We start from the raw sequence: 15,320 nt of genomic DNA, 5'->3' as shown, positions 1-15,320 counted from the left end.
TGTTGGAAAATCGTGGATATATTGTGTTATATATTATGTTATGGAGATGGTCAGGCCTTGATTCGTTTTAAATTGTATTTTGAAAATCATGATTTTGTGATTACCAAATAAGTGTGGAATGAACTATTATATGAATATGCATGAGTTGTAATTTACTGAAATGAGATATAATAACGTGTGTTCCGAATTGTTCGAGGTTGTGAAAGAGTGTCCGGCTCTATATCTGAAGGTGTGAAATACCACTTGCTAGTGGAAAGAGTGTCCGGCTTTATATCTGAGGGCGTGAAATATCGCCTCTTACCAACTGATCACCGAAGGGTGTGGATCCACCAGATTTACCGGTACGATGCCATGGGAGCCTGGGGTTACGCCATGTGCCAGGGATGCCATGTAATGTGGGTCAGCTTCGTGCTGAAGGGTGTGACGACACCGAGTTACTTGATCATGTGTGTGTTGGGAACTGTTTTGTGAAAATACTGGAGCTAAACTGTGTATATTTTTGTATGTCATGATAACACTCATATGCCATACACCGATATAATCTGATTCTTACTTACTGAGAGGTGTGTCAACCCTATCGTACATACATGTTTTTAGGTCCTTCGATTAACAGGAACTAGCATCCTTGTGTTGGGAGCGTGGTGGTTGATTTACTGTGTAGGGTACTAGCGTAAGTACTTGAACTGTAACAGGGTTGTCATTTTGGGTATTTGCTAGCACCATAGGTTATGTTTTGTATTATGGAGCTTAGACTCTATCTATATAAACTCTGGTATGGTACTATGTATGTATGGAATGAACTTTTCTGCTGCGTATATGTCGTGTATGTGAATGTGTATAAGGTGTACGGGAACCCCACGGGGTCGGACCCTCATTCATTATAGTATCATTTGTATTTTTTATGATACAGGGACAGGTTAGGTTACTACATCACACCCTGGGTCTCATTGCCGGATTCAGGGGCATGACATGTGTTCCCTGCCAGCTTTAGCTTTTCCCCACTTTTGCCCACATACAATCTTTTCGCCAATTTATATATTACCAAAGTAGCAGAATTTACCATATATGTAACACAACATGATTGTGTGAATATAACTCCCAAAAAAAGGAAAAAAAAAATTGAGTAGATAGCAAGTATTATTTGAAATCATTCCCCACTTGTTGAACTTATCCAATGTTGTCATTTTGTTTATAGTGGCTAGCTAGCAAATAAACCCATGTCTCTAAATGATTCTTTGAACTAAACAATTTGAACCCAATCAACCTTGGGTTTCCTAAGTTGATGTAGTAGTGAACACACCATTTCTGATTAAATCCCAATATATAACATCAGTAATAGTAGAAGAACAAAAGCTAATATTTTTATAATATCTTGGACATTTGTTGTCCTTCTCCTTAAATTCCTTGACTAACTCCAAACTCCAATTCGAATAAATCTTGCAATCTTGTCTTATTTTTGAATACCCAAATTGTAACAACCTACTACTTGTATGAATATATATATATATATATATATATATATATATTTTTTCCCCATCTATATATATATATATATATATATATATATAAAAAACATAAACACCATCTGACTGATATACTACTGAAAATATCCCAGGCTTAAAGGAGCACTGAGGAAACTTTGTATGTCATACACCCCTATGCAGCGGTATACAAGAAATTGTAAACTACCAAATACACAATACCAAAAAGCTATAATATTCTGAAGTATATTTACAACACAAAATACCCAGTGACAACATCAAAAACCTAGAATCTACCCCAAATCAGTGGCACCAAAAATACACCTACCCTTCCAGCAAGGGCAGCGCAAGTCAACCTTTACCCGCGAGCCTGATCTTCTCGCCTAACTGGATCTTCTGAAAAATAGTAAGTCACTGGGATGAGACAATGCTCAGTAAAAGGGAATATGCTATTACTAGTGTGTGGCGGGTGGGTTGCACATATAATATACTAAAATGATACTGATACTGTAAAATGAATAAGCTGATATACTGTACAAAACATATGCAATGTAGCTTCAAAATACAATTGTGTATCTGAGTTTACTATCTGTACATACTGCTAATATGATAATATAAACTACTGCAGTATGATATATCTGTACATAGGAACTTCTACTATACCCTGGGATCTGTATGTCATGATATAACCCTCATGACAAGGTTGTGCGGCCCGTAGGCTAGACTTACTCTAGTTGGCCTACCAGGCAAGTCAATCCATATATGTATCATACGCCAATCTAGCCCACTGCAATCTCTCCGGGTAATCTCCAAATCTAACATCGTCTAACCAGCCACCTCAACCCAGCTCGCTAGGGAGACTGTAATCTTTCCTGACACGGTTAGACGGAATCCACATACTATCTGAGTTATGTGGTTGCACTTTATCTATAATAGCAACGATACCGTGCTCTGATATCTGTATCTGTTTGTAATATCCTCAAGGATCTGATACTGTGTAATACTTATATATATATATACTTATCTTGTTGCTTTTAACATGATTTCAAAACAACCATAACACTATAAATCTGAGTTGTAATATCTGAAATATCTATCTGAAATATCTGTAGTATCTGTCTGTAATATTTGTAATTTCTTTCTGAAAAACCTGTAATATATGTTTGAGTGTTATGGTTTAGAAGTCATGTTATTTTGAGTAATGCTATGAATCTTACTTTCTACTAATAAACTTGTATAACTGGATATCTGTAAAATTTCATAATCAATATATTAAACTATAATAAACTCAGGCCCCACAACTGTGTAATTAAAATCTCACGTTTCATATCTGTAATTTCACTGAAATAACAACACTCATGATATTCTAAAAAAATAAACCGATTAAAATGGTTGTAAATATTCATACAAAAATCTTTTGTTATACAGTCTATAAATTCCCTAGCGTAGCATATTTCCCTTACCTAATTTCTGAGAAAGCTCTTACTGTATTCTGGCCTTACACCTGCAGGGTTCCCCACTCAACACCCAGGAAACAACATCTCCCATAACAAAAGATCAGTATTTCTTTGTATATTACATTTATTATAACTGTGGGAAAGACAAATACTAAATAAAATACCTTACCCTGATATTAGGATGAATTCCAAACCACTTCCACCAACGATCCACTCCGGTAGATTTGTAGAGAACTTTCCTAGGAGCGTCGTGGTGGCCTCAGATCGTCGATCCAACAAAAGACGAAGCCAGGATCGAAGAGAGAAGGGGAGAGGGTCGTTTTAGAGAGAGAGAGAGAGAGAGAGAGAGAGAGCTTTCCTGCGCAGGTTTCTTTTACGAAAATCTGGTTGCAAGAGTACTTATAGACCTGGATTCGTTGACGAGACACGTCATCTCGTCGATGAGTCCTTGAAGAAAGTTCGTCGACGAACATGAATCCTTCATCGATGAATTTTAGACTACTAAAACCCCCTTCTCAGTATCTTCTCATCGACAAGACATGTCCTCGTCGACGAGGCCTTCATATGTTCTCGTCGACGAGTTTCCTATGTTCGTCGACGAGACCCTGTTTAATTCTCTTGGTTATTATACAAATCATGCAAAAGCTAAATCCTATATTTCAGAACCAAAGGACTATAAGAATGCCAATTATTATATAAAATACAAACATTATCGCCAGAATTGATTTTGTATCATATCAAAGAGTAGATTAGGGGTCTAGATTTTGTAGCATATCATATATAACAAAATGATAACCTACAAAGTTTGCTTATTTGCATTTTGATGAACAAGGCAAATACCAAAAGAAAAAAAAAAGGTATAAGTATGCATATATGACCACACATGCACACATGCATGCGCACATGCACGCACACACACATAGTCACACACGCAAACATGCACACACACATGGATGCACGCACACACGTGCACAACACACACACACACACACACACACCTGGGTGGAGCTTTATGATTGCAGCGACAGCGGCGGTGGGAGGAGGGAAGAATGGCGGCGAAGGTGGGAGGAGTGAATGAACACAGGGAGGAGAGATTGGGGGGAAATGTGAGGGAAATCTGCGGGGGAACAAGGTTTTTAGGTTTTAGAGTATTAGTGACGGTTCAAAATCGTCACTAATACTCTAAAAATCATCACTAATAATGCATTAATTGGGGGGAAATAAAGGCAAAACTATTAGTGACGGTTTTAATAAACTATCACTAATAATGCATTCTATGGTGAGAAATAAATGTCATGACTATTAGTGACGGTTTTAGAAATCGTCACTAATAATAAACTATTAGTGTGTGTGTGTGTGTGTGTGTATTACTATGAATTTATATATGGTAGGTATGTATATATGCATTGGTATATACATTAGAATGTGTTTCAATGTTGTCACTACTAAAAAATCTTTAAAAATTAGAAAATATAAAAAAATCCAAAAAATATGAGTTTTCACTTCTTGGTTTCCCAAAGTCTTCTTGTGGCTTGTAATGGTATAAAGGGGAGAATTTTACTATATAATATTTTTTTTTCTCTTACCCCTAGGCATGGTAGGGACATTTAACCTTTGAGAATCATATAATCTGAAAATAAGTATGGCCCCGATCCACAGAGTTACATCAAAGAACCATAGTTGTTTTGTTTAGGAATAGAGTCTATGTTTAAAAGTATTTTCAAAAAATCCTAAAAATATGGTGTTTTTTTTAGTGTTTTCTTGATTTTAAGAAGGCTAGTAATGAAGCCCTAACTTTTCTAAAAACTCATGCAGTTCATCCCACTTCTCAAACTTAAGAACCATTTTCCAAGCTCATTGTTTCCACATCACCATTTTCAAAGACTAGTATTTAGGGTCGATGCCTCTTTCCTTAAACTTTGGTTTTTTAGGTCAGTAATACAAGCCCGATGTTTTTCAAACCAACATTATTTCATCATAATCATTATCCCGCTTTCATAAAACTTAGGGCTCAAAGACCAACCTCGTTTAGGGCAATACTCTGGGCTTCTTGAAGTCATGTTGGAGTGCTTAGACAATGATACAACACTGAGGACCAAAAGGGGTTTTTTCTCTTTTATCTTCTATTTATTTTCTTTTTGAAGGCAACACATATATAATTGCAATAATCGTTCTATGAACGAATGTCATTAGGGGTGTTGAATGACTAATCATCATTAAGATGGTTAGTTAATCATCTTCCTTACCCATAAATGTACTCCCAAACTCAAAATATGATTTTCGTAGACCTTCTTCAGGGCTTTTTTTTTCCTATGATTTTTTTTTTAAATAAGGTGGCGACTCTGTGTCATGTGCTTTTAACTGTTTTACGTCATTTTTCTTTCAAAATTCTTTTCTCTTGGGGATCGCTATTCCCTTATTATTCGACACCATAGATAGAATTCAACCTAGACAGCTTGGCGGCTCTGCTGAGGATAATTAGAGAGTTGAGCTGCTTGTATGTGTTGCCTTCCTTTTGTTTGTGTTTATAGTGAATAATTGTGTAGCCTGCTTTGTGGATAACTTTATTTCATTAGCTTAATATTGATGATACTTTTGATTGACTTGTGATTTTTGTCTATCTTATCGTGTAAGTATGTTATTTCTTTGCATTTTAATGTGTGCTTCTCTTTTCTAGATTGACTATTGTAATGACCCCAAAAATTATATGCATGGAAGTGTTAAAAAAATAAAAATTAAAAAATTAAAAAATTAATTAATTAATTAATAATATTAATTATTAATTTAATAATATAATATATTAATATATAATATAATATTATATGATATATATATAACCTCCTGAAGCTTTAGGACCCCCCCACGGGATGCTCTCTCTCTCTCTCTCTCTCCTCAAACTCTCTCTCTCGCTCTCTTCAATTTCTCTCCGTCTGTAAGTCAAATCAAAAAATGAACATCATATCCGGATCCTAACTCCACTCCTCAACACTTTAACCAGAGTGGATTCTTCGTATGTACGTCGTAAGCACCACTCCAGGGCTAAAGTAAGGGGAATAGATTATGTCAGGTTTATTTTAAAAATATTCCCGATTAAATTTGAGTACGTGAATTTAATTAGATTTATATTAATTAAAATATGCCCAATTTAAATTGAATATGTGAAATTAATTATATCTATGTTCAGATTTAATTCTAAAAATATGCTTGAGTTAAATTAAACTGTAGGGATTTGATTATATCAGATTATTGGGAATAATTTGGAATTAAATTAAACGATAGGGATTAGAGTATATCGGGTTTTCTTGAAATATAATGGAATTAAATTAAATAGGTGAAATTAATCATAATCTTGTTTTCAACAAAATATATTTTTTTTCCCGAGCAATTATTATATCATGATCTATCAGTCAAATCGTGTGGCATGAGAATAATTATTATTGTATGATTAAACATGATGGTTTTTATATAGTAATGAAATGACAGTTCAGATGGCTTTATGTCGAGTTCAAAAGGCTTAAGTCGAGTTATGAAATGACAGTTTTATACAGAGATATGATATAACATATTTTATACAGAATTTTGAACATGTCAGATTTTATACAGACTTATGAAAATGAGATCATGTTACAGTTTTATTATATGAATTGTATTATATGGTAGCAGAACCCTGATGGACTAGTTATAATTCAGAGCATAGTACCGTAACTAGTATTACATGTAGTGCAGCCACACTATCAGGAAAGTGTAGGCAGACGGCAGTCGATTGGCCCTTGAAGTGATGAATTGCAGGAGGAGGTTACCCATTGGGTATGAACCAGGTTGGGTGGGCAATCATACTACAGACATAACAGTTTTGACTTAGCCTGGTAGGCCAGCCATGGCTAAGTCCAATCTTCAGGCCACACAACCCGATCATGGGGGATTATACATGATGTTATATGATAGTTCTATCGGGGAAATTCTTTTATGCATATATATATATATATATATATATATATATATGAAGATTTATGAAATCATGATTATCTATTAAGTTAAAGTATGTTTGAGTAGAAAATATGTATTTAAAATTGTATAGGTGTGAGTTATGGTATATAAATGTCTTTTTCAGTTAAAGTTAAATTAATGGTTATGTTTTATTTAAGTAAAAACTCATCTGCCACACACTTATATTTTGTCTTACTGAGAAGTGTCTCACCCCAATAATTTCAACATTTCAAGAAGTACCAGGAACCAAGCCCAGAGAGCTCAGGGTCAGGATTAGTTAGTGTTATGTAGGTAAGTTCTGGTGAGACACTGATATGTATATGTAGATATGCTTTTGACTGTTTGGGATGTAAATAATCAGGATTTTGGAGGTATATGTATAATGATGGTGGTATTAGAACTATGGTATAGTTATTGTGGTATTTATGTTTTCCACTGCATGTTTGATAAGAAGTTATGGAGAGGTATACCCGATACCCCACTTTGGGTTCGGGTCGTTATATATATGTTATCGAAGACATATGTTATGAGGAATAGCACTTCGGGCCCCATCGATTTTGGGGCGTTACAATTGTGGTATCAGAGCAGTAAACTTTTCAAGTCTTTACAGTTGTGGTATCAAAGCAATAAAATTTTAGGGTATTTACTGTTGTGGTATTAGAGCCTAGGTTGCTAGGTTCTGCAGACTTTAGCGGGTAACAATACTAGAGTATAGGAATAAATTCTGATGAGGGTAGGAAATGGGTAGATTTGGAATCTAGTAAGTCATTATTGGAGGTTAAAGTGGAATTTTGGGTTCATTTCACAGCTTAGAGGCGGAAGTTCCTTGACTATCTTCTATGATTTTTCTGAGACGGCGATTTCAGAAAAGCCATGGTAGACTATCGATGGTTTTTTTTTTTTTTAGCAGTGAGAGTGGGACTTGAAATGGGAAATTTGAATGCTAAGTTGATTTGTTTGTATAAGGGAAGTTCCTAGGATAGCCCGAGTATTTTAATATGTGGATAGAGTGTATTTTATAGTATCTTAGTTAAAATATTGTATCTATTTGTGTTATGATATAGGATTCTAAGATTGTTTTCTGTCATATTTTCAGGATGGACCCTAGGAATAACAACGCAAATGTTGGAAGTAGTGGCAACGTGGGGGCTTCTAGTACGGGTGGCAGTGATTCTAATCAAGTATTGCGTAGTGTAATTTAGCAGGTCATGGCGAAGATTGCACGGAACTCTAGGGAACAAGATTGCCCACTAGCTGATCAGGGCTACACCATAGAGTAGTTTACCCAAATGAATCCCCTAACTTTCTCAGAAGGAGCTGACCCAACTATTGTAGAGAATTGGGTACAAGAGATTGAGAAGATACTGGCAGTGTTGCACTGCACTAATGAGCAAAAAGTCCTCTATGCCACATTTAAGATGACGGGAGAGGCCGAGTGGTGGTGGTTAGCTGTGAAGCTACTTGAGGAGTAGAGACTAGTACCCGGAGCACTGACCTGGAACCACTTCAAAGAGATCTTCATTAATCAATACTTTCCCACCTCCACTAGGGATGCTAAGGTAGAGGAGTTTCTAAACCTAACCTAGGGGCACTTGACTGTGCAATAGTATACAGCCAAGTTCGTTGAACTATCTCGCTTCACTCCATATATGATTTCAAATGAGTCCAAAAAGGCATAGAGGTTTGATAAGGGCCTGAGATAGGAGGTTTAAGAGGAGGTGGTGGTCTTATAGATGTGGGATTTCTCAGAGCTGGTGGATAAAGCCACCGTAGTAAAGATGAGTTGGTAGAAAAGTACAGGGTTGCAGAGCTAGAGGAAGAGGCCCATGCCTCCTGGTTCCCACGTAGGGGCGAGTTAGGGACCTTGGAGGAGGCATGGTAGCAGTGGAAGCCAAAGATGGGAGATGGGAAATCAAGCATTTCAAGGTAACCCATCATACCCTATTTGCCCTAAATGTAACAAAAGGCATAAGGGGGAATGCAGGAGTGGATTAGGTACCTTTTTCCGGTGCGGTGAACTCGACCACGTTTTATAAGACTGTCGTGTACCGTTGAACAATGCACCCCTACCTAGTCAATACCAAGGAGGTAATCAAGCGCCTCAAGGCCACTACCAGAGGAACACCGCCCAGGCGTGGGTCTATACTCTTACACTAGGGAACATAGAGAATACAAGTGACATAGTGACAGGTATTGTTTTCATGTTTTCAAATAAAGTTGTTGTGTTATTTGATTTAGGAGCAACACATTCTTTCATATCTCTAGGGTATATTAAATTGAGTGGGGTAGAAACTCAGCTATTAGACATCGAATTATCTGTGGCCACACCGATAGGAACAGTAGTGACATGTAGAAAAGTTCTTAAAGACTATCCAATTTGTATTCAGAGGAAAATGCTACCCACCAATCTATTAGTATTTGATATGCATGAGTTTGATGTGATTTGGGGAATGGACTGGCTAGCTTCTAATCACGCCAGTATTGACTGTTATAAGAAATAGGTAGTGTTCATACCTCCTGGGGAGCAAGATTACATGTTAGTTGGGTCATGCGTGCACTCCACACCACAGATACTGTCGACTATTCAGGCAAAGAGGCTACTTTTGGAGGGATGTCAGGGGTACCTAGCTTGTGTGAAGGAAGCACCCGATGGAGAATTAAAGTTGGAAGATATCCCAGTAGTGAGGGAATATTTTGATGTATTCCTAGAGGATTTACCAGGGTGCCTCCCGACCATGAAATTGAGTTTGCCATTGACTTACTTCTAGGAACGGCTTCAATCTCTAAGGCTCCCTGTAGAATTAATAGATTTACCGTGATCCCAAGAGGGGGGGTGAATTGGTATTTTTAAAATTTAATCCCTAGGTAAATATTCTAACACCAGTATATTCACAACCCTATGATCAATCTAGTGCAAGTAATGTAAATATACCAAAAATTAAATAAAGCAATTTAATTAACAGCACATGCACCAGAAATCAGTAAAGTAAGAGTGACACACATAAATGTTATCAAGGTTTGGCCAATTGCCTACGTCCCTGCCTTGGCTAACAAGCACAAGGATTACCACTATAATTGCTCACATAAACGGGTGGAGCGGCACCTAAACAGACCAGGTCAATTAGCACAGGGCTGACCTCAACCTTTACAAACAATCTTTACCGAGCTGGATTACCGCCCCTTCAGGCCACTCCTGGAAATACAACAGTATTCTCTCGAATAGATGGTATAGAAATAGTGCTTTCACGTAAAGCAGAAATGTACCCAAATACGCACATTCACATACACATCAATAACATGGATATAGTGTAAGCTCAATGATGCAAGTTTTGTGCAATCAATACTCAACACAGTATAATCAGTATGATGCTCAAGAGTATTCAACACAAGCAATATCTTGGAATCTAAACAAATTACTTAAATAGCAAATCAATATTCCAAACAAATCGGATAATCAAACTAGCTTAAGAAAGTTTTCTTCAATGTAATATGCACAATGCCAGTTTGAAAATGTTTGCTTGTTTAAAAAAATTTTGCATACCAAAAACAAAGCTATTGGACACTTGCAACAAGATGCAAATATCCTAAACTTCCTTGGTTTAATCCCACACAAGATTTATAATAGAAAAATCTGTGGGATAAAGCTAAGCTAAGCTTCCAAAGAAATTATCCTAAGCACACAAACAGGTGGGAGTATTTAGCACAATATAGCAATCACACTTACACAAAAAGAACTCTCACAATCTCAGATTTTATCAAACGAATGAAGGTTTGAGAGTATTTGGCCAAAGAATGAATTTTCAAGAGAGAGGATTTTTTGGCTAATCACTTTGCTAATTGTTTTCTAATCTTGCAAATGGACTCATATTTATACTCAGGGGTAAAAATATAACCGGTTGGGACATGATCGGAATAATTTAAAATGTCCCAAATGATTAAAATCCATTTAGCCCGAGTTAACCCTATTTTACAGCGGTTAAAATAATTTTAACCGGCTGAGGTTAGGGTGGCTGAACCTAGGTTCGGTCGCCCGAACAAACACAGTAATAAAAATTATTTAAATGAGTTCGGTCGCCCGTGTCATGCTTTGGGAGCCCGAATCAAAGTCAGTAGCATTGCTTTGTGACTTCAAGTGTCCGGTCTAATGTTCAGTGGCCCGAACTCATGTGTTCGGTTGCCCAGGGTCCTTTTTGAACTAAAATGATCGGTCGCCCGAGTTAATGAACTGTCCCTTTCGAGGGGTTCGGGCGCCCGTGGGAAGTACGCACAAAAAGGTTCGGCCGCCCGAGAGCCCAAGTCAACTGTTGACTTATCAACAATTCGGGAACCCGAGGAGTTTTGAACTCTAGGGGTTCGGTCGCCCGAGCTCTCTCAATTTTCCTAACTATATTCAATTTCAGCACAGATTTAAACAATCCTATATATTATAGTATATGTGTGTGAGTGTTGGGACCTAAAGTCTTATTATGGCCTTATTGAGCTTACCATATATCCAACATGCATGATGTGCAGGTAAGGTAAATAAAGACCACATCCTAAGTTATAATTACAGACCTATATTACAAATATTGAATTTACAATAACAAATATAAAGGGTCTTCAGGGTCTTTTAGTTGCTTCAAGTGTCCTTCCTTGGGATGTTCATTTAGCCCTGCACAAACACTTGACAATTATCAAATACCTGAGTATTTGTCATTATCAAAACCGGGTGCAACCTATAAGGTCAACATTCTCTCCCTTTTTGATGATGACAAATACAACCAGCAAAAATGTTAGTATAAACCTAGAAAAGGCTCCCCCTATCAATATGCATCCAATTATTGTAATTAAATTACATTACCCAATTTTTTTTTTTGCCCTCTCCATCTCCTCCTTTTGGCAACAGCAAAAAGGGACTATAAAAGGTACTCACTCTAAACAATGGGTAAGTATTGCATTTATACATTATAAGTTTTGGAAAAATTACAAAAAATTTCAGCAGAGTGCCGTTTGAAAATTGGACTTTCCAAAACAAATCCTGTATATATAGTAACCTATTTGAGTTTATAAGTCTCGCAGTTTATCCACAATTACTCAAACAGTTCCAGTATGATCCAACAATGAAACAAAAGCTCAATATGAACATGCAATAAAATATGAAGTCCAAGGGCATCATGTAGTAAACATAAGAATTATGCACACAAGCGACAATCAACATTTACAAAATCTAAGGCAATAAAATATATCAACAGTGAGATTAGTTTCTTAGACTTGTAAATTTTATTCGATAGCTCCCCTTAAGTTTATGCAAGATGGGAAACATCTAAGAAGCCTCTCTACTGTGCATTAGACCTAACTCACGTCTAATCTGTATGAACCTATCCTTGGGAAGTGGTTTAGTGAAAATGTCTGCCCACTGTTCATTGGTGCATACAAACTCAAGTGCAACATCTCCTTTCTGTACATGATCATGAATAAAATGATGTCTAATCTCAATGTGTTTAGTTCATGAATGTGAAATAGGATTTTTAGAGATATTGATTGCACTAGTGTTATCACATTTAATCGGAATTGTATCATAGTACAATCCATAATCCATAAGTTGTTGTTTTATATAAAGAGTTTGGGCACAACAACTTCCAGCCGCAATATAGTCTGTTTTGGCTGTGGATAAGGCAACTGAGTTTTTTTTTCTTGGAGAACCAAGAAACAAGAGATTGTCCTAAATAATGACAAGTGTTGCTAGTACTTTTTCTATCAATCTTACTACCGGCAAATTCAACATCAATATAACTCACAATCTCAAAAGTAGTATGCTTAGGATACCACAAGCCTAACTCTATAGTCCCAACTAGATACTTAAGGATTCGTTTAACAGCTTTTAGATGAGATTTCTTAGGGGCAACCTGAAACCTAGCACACATACACACACTAAACATAATGTCAGGCATACTAGCAGTGAGATATAGGAGACTCCCAATCATGTCACAATATAATTTTATGTCAACAAGAATTCCTTACTCATCTTTATTAAGCTTAATGGAAGAGTTCATAGGTGTACCAAGAATTTTACAATCTTCCATATTAAATTTCTTTAACAAGTCCCTGATATATTTAGATTGGTATATGAAAGTTCTATGATTAGCTTGTTTAATTTGTAGCCCTAAGAAGAAACTAAGTTCACCCGTCATGCTCATTTCAAATTTACTTTGTATGCATTTGGCAAACTCATTTCATAGCTCATCGTTAGTTGCTCCAAAAATGATATCATCCACATAAATTTGAACAATCAGCATATCATCATTTTTGGATTTGATGAAAAGTGTAGTGTCAATTTTGCCACGGGTAAACCCATTTTCTAGTAGAAATCCGCTAAGCCTCTCATACCAAACTCTAGGAGCTTTTTTCAATCCATATAAAGCCTTAGACAACTGGTAAACATGATCTGAATATTTATTATTTTCAAAATCAGGTGGTTGTTCTACATATACTTCTTCATTGATATAGCCATTTAGAAAAGCGCTTTTAACATCCATTTGAAATAATTTAAAATTTTTAAAAGTGGCAAAAGCAAGTAGCATACAAATGACTTCTAACCTAGCAACAGGAGCATATGTTTTGTCAAAGTCAATCCCTTCCTTGCTAGTTATACCCTTGGGCAACTAGTCTAGCCTTCTTCCTAGTTACTACCCCGTTCTTATCTTTCTTATTTCTATACACCCATTTAGTTCCAATAATAGTGTGATCATTGGGCCTAGGAACAAGAGTCCACACTTTGCTTCTTTCAAATTGATTAAGTTCTTCTTGCATGGACATCACCCAAGACTCATCCTCTATGGCTTCTTTGATACTTTTAAATTCTTTTTAGGATAAGAAAGCATAATGATTCACTAGATTTCTTAAGGAGGATCTTGTGGCTACACCACGTGATGGTTCACCTATGATTTGATCTATAGGATGGCTTCTAATATATTTCCAATCTCTATGTAACCCCTGATTGTCATTTTCTTCAGATGATTTTTCATTTGCTTTAGGGTTTTCACTTGCATTTTTTTTCAATAGATAATTTATCTCGGCATTTTCTAATGTCAATATCATCTTCATCATCGTTCTTAGAAAATGGATTAGAATCATCAGACACAACGTGAATAGATTCAATGACTTTCAATGTTCTTTTGTTGAAAACCCTATATGTTTTACTATTTAGTGCATAACCTAGGAAAATACCTTCATCAGATTTAGAGTCAAATTTTCCTAAGTGTTCATTATCCTTAAGCACAAAGCATTTACAATCGAACACATGAAAATAGGAAATATTAAGCTTATGATTGTTCCACAATTCATAAGGGGTTTTGTTAATTGACAGTCTAATCAACACCCTATTCATAACATAGCATACAGTATTAATGGCCTCGACCCAAAAATATTTAGGTAAGTTATGTTCATTCAGCATAGTTCTACCCATTTCTTGCAGTGACCTATTCTTTCTTTCTACCACAAAATTTTGTTGAGGTGTCCTAGGTGCAGAAAAGTTATGTGATATGCCCTCTAAGTCACAATATTTTTCTATGCTCTCATTTTTGAATTCAGTGCCTCTATCACTTCTTATATAAGTTATCTTATATCCTTTTTCATTCTGAATTCTGCTACAAAGTTTGGTGAACTATTCACATGATTCATTTTTATGTGCAAGAAACAACACCCATGTGAATCTAGAAAAGTCATCCACAATTACAGAAGCGTAAGATTTACCACCAAGACTTTGCACAGAATTAGGTCCAAAAAAATTTAAGTGAAGCATCTCAAGTGGTCTAGTAGTAAATATGTATTTCTTTTTCTTAAAACTAGATTTGGTTTGCTTACCCATTTGACATGCATCACAAATTTTATCCTTTACAAAGGACATCTTAGGCAAGCCTTTAACTAATTCTTTTCTAATGAGTTTAGACAATAAATCCATGCTAGCATGTCCTAATCGCCTATGCCATAACCAGCTAGCTTCATTTACAGCTAAAAAACATGCCACTTGTTGTGAAGCTAAGTTATTAAGAGAAGTAGTATAAACATTTTCATAACGATCGGCAGTAAAAATCACTTTATGATCTGATTTATTTTCTACTATGCATTTGTCATTTTCAAAAGATACTTTATATCCTATGTTACACAACTGACTTATGCTAAGTGAATTATGTTTCAGCCCATCAACTAATAAAAAATTATTAATAGTAAGAAAGGAATCCTTACCAACCTTACCTACCCCGATGATGCGGCCTTTTGCATTGTCGCCAAATGTCACATAGCCTCCACCCCTGGGAATGAGAGAAGTGAATTTTCCCTTGTCACCGGTCATGTACCGTGAGCACCTGCTATCCAAGTACCACCGGTCCTTGGAAGAGGACGATCTTAAGCATACCTG

The sequence above is a fragment of the Malania oleifera genome, chromosome 5 (genome assembly GCF_029873635.1).
Source record: "Malania oleifera isolate guangnan ecotype guangnan chromosome 5, ASM2987363v1, whole genome shotgun sequence".
In the NCBI taxonomy this organism is placed as follows: Eukaryota; Viridiplantae; Streptophyta; class Magnoliopsida; order Santalales; family Ximeniaceae; genus Malania; species Malania oleifera.
The sequence above is the reverse complement of the archived record's forward strand: the minus strand, read 5'-3'. Positions refer to the sequence as shown.